We start from the raw sequence: 5,542 nt of genomic DNA on the forward strand, positions 1-5,542 counted from the left end.
CATCTTATGCCTCTTCCTGATCACACCACCTGTTTGACTCCCAAACAGAAATCATTATCCTGTGTGGAAGTAATTTCTATAGCTTTCTTTGTTGTTTAATTACCTATATGATTTCTAGATATTATACAGGCACATCTTGGAGATATTGCAGGTTCAGCTCCAGACCACCACAATAAACCAAATATAACAAGGAAGTCACACATTTTTTTTGTTTTTTTTAGTGCATAGAATTGTTGTTTATACTATAATCTGTTAAGTGTGCAATAGTATTATATCCAAAAAATGTGCATACCATAACTTAAAAACATTTTATTGCAAAAAATACTCACCATCATCTGAGCCTTTAGCTAGTAACACCAAAGATCACTGATCACTAATCCATTTCATAAATACTATAATAATGAAAAAGTTTGAAATGTTGTTAGAATTATCCAAGTGTGACCCAGAGACACTAAGTGAGCAAATACTGTTGGGAAAACGACACCAATATACTTGCTTGATGCAGGATTGCCACAACTTTCAGTTTGTAAAAAAAAAAAGCAATGCAATAGAGTGAAATGAAATACATAAGGCATGCTTATAGTTTAGTTGTGCCAGCAACTAGATTTTAGGATGAAGTACATTTTATATGAGATAATCATTCACATGGTGGTATGCAATTATAGTTTATTTCTGTTGTTGAATAGTATTCAACTGGATGAATTTACCACTTTTATTGATCCATTCTATTGTCAATGGATTATACTCATAATAATGCTGGTGAACATATTAGCATTCCTTTTTAATCTTTATTAAAAGTATTTCTTAATTTTATGATTATTTAGGATAAATTCAGGATATCTACTCTTTATGATTCTCCATGAAAATCCACTGTGCCAGTTTAATCAAGTTATTCAGTAAAATTATTCCCAAACTGGAGGTTAGCATCTGATTTACTTTATTAAAGATGAGCATTATCAGTAAGTTATCTTAATATACATTAGAGTATTAAGAGATTATAAGGTATATACAGTGCTTGTTAAAGAAAAATAAATTTTCTGCCTAGGAACTAAATCTTACATAAATGTGTATATATTAATATTTCACACTTTGTTTTTTACTTTAATATCTCTTGAATAAAGGAATCTGAATGAAAGTAAGGCTGGAAAAGGAAATTAAATCACATAAAAAAAAAGCCTTCGAGTCATAGAAATTTTTCTATGGAGCCTTAGTGAAGGCTTAGTGAAGTCAAAAGACTCTTCACTTTTGACTGTGTATATATTTACCTAATAAGAATCCTAATACAGAAATGTGTAACATCATTAACCACAGGTCTTGGCTATAGATTTTCTCCTTCATGTGATTTTCATTCATCCTTTTCATACAATTTGAATTTTTAAGTGTTTTACCTATCTGTAGTAAATTTAGTCTTCCTTATTTGTACCAAGTCATTATTAATTATAGTCACACACATACAAAGTTTATAAAGATCATAGTTTGTTTTCTGCTAGAAGACACATTATGCCCACTTATTTCCTTTCTTTCAGCCATCAGCTCAGCAGCTGCAGAAATGACAGGAAGGACTGTCTTAGTATCTGCTTTCCCTATATTAGGATAAGTGAAGGACATATGATTCCAAAAACCTGGCATGCCATGATACCTAAGTTGTTTCACTGCCTATTAGAACTCCAATTAGAAAATTAGAGTCAGGAAGTAAATGGCAAATAGAAATAGAAATCCATCTGAATAGAAAATCCATCTGCTTTTATACGGACCTTGGTGCTGGGATCTTGGGGTCCTTTACCACTGAGCTGCATCATCCTGAGATGTTTCCACAGGGAAAAGATTAACAGCAGAAAAGATGTCAGGGACATAGCAAACGGTGTGACGTTTACTATCATGAACAGTCGTATTTCAAAGGTGTAAAATGTCCCTCAGCTTGGTCTTCTGAGTGATGTTTTCTTCATAGTCATTTGTCTGGATAGTCTTATTTACACTTACACCATGAATTAATAAAACCAAGCAGGACAAAGTGAACAAGAACATTTTTAATTCTCCATTTTAGGTAAAGAAAAATAATATTGGAGAATTGGCTATCTTGAGCAAATAAAATATGCTGAGGATAGCAGCAAGCCAGATGCCAAAATAGTTGCTTATTATCCAGGCAATAATAATAATTCTTGCACTTAAATTGTCTAAAACTAAGATTAAACACATTTATATACCAATTTCTTAATGTTACCCAGAGCAAACTAATTCTGGAGACTGCCAGAGCAGTGAGAATCCCATCTGCTGAGGAGATTTTTTGTCTTTTGACCAGTCAATATAGTTCACCAGTGACATGAAACCACCAGCAAAATTTCTTAGAATAAATTCTATTACTAGGATGGAAAAAATGTAATAAAGTTATCATCTGTAGAAAAATAGATAAGTCCAATATCACCAGTCAAGATTTCTTTAATATTCTGACCACAGACTCTATATGAGCTAATTTTCCTTGATATGTGGTAAAGTCTTTATTTCTTTTAAATTCTGTGACCAGTGTCAGGCAGGAAAGCATGAGCTATGCTAATGGAAGAGCTCAATGTTGACATGATGAAAATCACTGTTATTCCCTGGTAGCTCAAATTAACTTCTATTTACACACTTTATGACCTTGCTGTAGCCTGAAATATTCATATTCATGTTGAAGTGAAAGTTGAATTCTCATTTGCTAACATGCAAATAAAACCATATCCTCTTTCACTGCTTTGCAATTTATTTCTTGTTTCACATCTCCATAATTTGTGTTCATCAGCTTTACTTGTCATATAGTAAAATTTTAAAACCCAATACATAGAATATACAGTGACTTTTTTGTTAGATGGAGCTTGGTCATAAATAAGATCGTCACCATTATGAATTTCTGTAATGTTAGAATTATGTAGAAAGAATTCAACCTTTTTCTATCAAAATATCAAAGTTTTCTTGGGAATCCTTATAAGCTAAATACTCTTTAAGGCTAGTTGTTGATAAATAGCATTTATGTATAGTTTATTGTTTACAAGCTCATAAGTGTACACACAGACATACATACCCGTATTTCATGGATACAAGTTATTATTGTCCTATAATTTCCAAAATAGAAAATAAGTCTCAGAGAGGCAATCTACCCTTAAAAAAATCTTTTCTCTCATTCAGGCTTTTCATCCCATTATTAATAGTTATCATATATCTCATGGTTAGGCTTTTGATAAAGTTTCTCTCCTGAGTCTATTGAAGTATTGTAAGTATCAATTATTTAATTTAAAATATTCAGGAATTCTATAAATATTCCTCAGAAACTTAAAATGTACATTTAATTCCCACTGTAAAGACTAGGCTTCTCTCTGCCTAAGTGTTCAGTTTTATTTTCCCTGTTTAGTTATTAGACTAGTAAATATTTTATTTTTTTATTTTTTATTTTTTTAGACTATTAAATATTTTAAAGGTTAATAGAGGTTAAGACGATCTTCTTCCCTTGGATTTTACTCAGTTCCAGCATTTATACTATAATTCATGTGCAGCAGAGAATCTTGGAGCCAGATCGCTAGAAAGGAAAACCCAGATTCTCTACCTCACATTGATTCCGATCTTGGACTCAATTTTAAAACAACACTTTCCCTCATTACAATCCTCAGTAAAATGCAAATGATAACATTATCCTCTTCAGGTGGTCTTTGTGAGTTAGGGTATTATTTGTGTGAAGTACTTCCAGTTGTATCTATCTGGTAGAGAGCAGGCAGAGAGAATTCTTACTCATTTAATCACATATTAGTAGATATTACAAATGTAGCAGGTTTAAAAAGGCAAGATTTCCTCCTGCAGCAACTGGGATTCCAGAAATAAATCCTAAAACTGTTATAAATACACCGCAGAGCTATGCAAGGAAGAAGGGCCAGCTAAAATCCAGCAAGAGGGGAATCTTCAGGTGAAGAGATGCTCTATATATTCAATACAATCTCTATCAAATCCTAGAAGGCTTTTTTGCAGAAAGTTAAAAATTATTCCTAAAGTATGTATGGAAATGCAAAATGCCCAGAAGAGCAAAAAGAATTAAAAAAAAAAAAAAAAAGTTGCAGGATTATAGTTCCGGATTTCAAAGCTTGCTACAAAGCAGCATTAGTCAAGAGAGTGTGGTATTCACTTAAAGATAGACATATGTATCAATGAAACACAACTGGGGTTCAGAAATTAGCCCTTACCATTGTAGTCAACTGGCTTCCAAAAAGATACCATGTCTGTTTAAAGGCGAAATGATTTTATTTTTTTAAGAAATGGTGCTGGAAAAACTGGATATCCACATGAATAAAGTTGAATTTAGATCTTTATTTCATACCTTATGCAAAAATTAAAATAGATCAGAGGCCTAAACATGAATTAACCTATAAAACTTTTAGAATAAAACACAGAAAACTTTTGCAAATTAGGGCTAGGCAGATCTTTTAGATAGAACAGCAAAAGCATGATGTACTAAATTTAAAAATTAGTAAATCAGACTATATCAAAATTGAAAACTTTTGCTTTGTAAAATACACATCTGACTTTTACATGAGAGCCACAGTAATTAAATCAATGTGGTGCTGCCATTTGCTTATACAAATAAATCAGTGGATTGGTCAGAGTATCTAGTGATTGATCCACACAGTGTGTTAGCTGCTCAGTCGTGTCCAACTCTTTGTGATCCCACGGACTGTAGCCCATGAGGCTCCTCTATCCCTGGGGTTCTCCAGGCAAGAATACTGGAATGGGTTGCTATTTCCTTCTCCAGGGGACCTACCCTACCCAGGGGTTGAACCCAGCTCTCCTGCATTGCAGGCAGATTCTATACCATCTGAGCTACCAGGGAAGCCCCCAATGTATCTGTATAATGGAATATTATTTAGCCATTAAGTTCTGAAATACACTACAACATGATGAATCTTAAAAACACACTAAATGAAAGAAGTCAGTCACAAAAGACCTCATATTATGATTCCATTTATCTGGAGTCAGAAAATGCACTAAAATATAAAGCAGATTAGTGGTCACCAGGGGTTGGGGAAGAGGAAATGAGAAATTGAAGTATGTGTCCTTCAAACTGTGGACAGGATTGAATGGAGCTATCTTTCCTTGTTGAGGATTGACCCACACATGTACGGTCAATTCACCTCCAACAAAAGAGCTAAAACAATTCAATCAAAAATAAATTTCTCTTCAATAAATGATTCTGGGAAACTGAATAACAATATAAGAAAATTATCTTCAACCTCTACCTCTCACCATTAAAAAAATAACAATTTGAGGTGGTCATAGATCTAAGTATAAAAGATAAAACAATAATGCATCTATAAGAAATTGGATATTTTTGTGACCTTGGAATAAGGAAAGATTTCTTAGCTAGGACTCATATAAGCACACACACATGTGCACACACAAAAAGTTAATAAAAGCAATGATCACTGTAAAGAAACTAGACTATAAAGACACTAAAAAAAAACAAAAATATTTGTTATAGAGTGAGAGAACAAAACATACATGTATATTACAAAGTACACACACACAT

General features: G+C 32.8%; 1 pseudogene; it reads right to left on the bottom strand.

Moving 5' to 3' along the window:
• Nucleotides 1-1,685: 1,685 nt before the first annotated feature.
• Nucleotides 1,686-2,322, bottom strand: LOC133043077 (putative taste receptor type 2 member 33; annotated as a pseudogene).
• Between the last annotated feature and the right edge of the window lie 3,220 nt (nucleotides 2,323-5,542).

This window comes from Dama dama, chromosome 22, assembly GCF_033118175.1.
Source record: "Dama dama isolate Ldn47 chromosome 22, ASM3311817v1, whole genome shotgun sequence".
Lineage (NCBI taxonomy): Eukaryota > Metazoa > Chordata > Mammalia > Artiodactyla > Cervidae > Dama > Dama dama.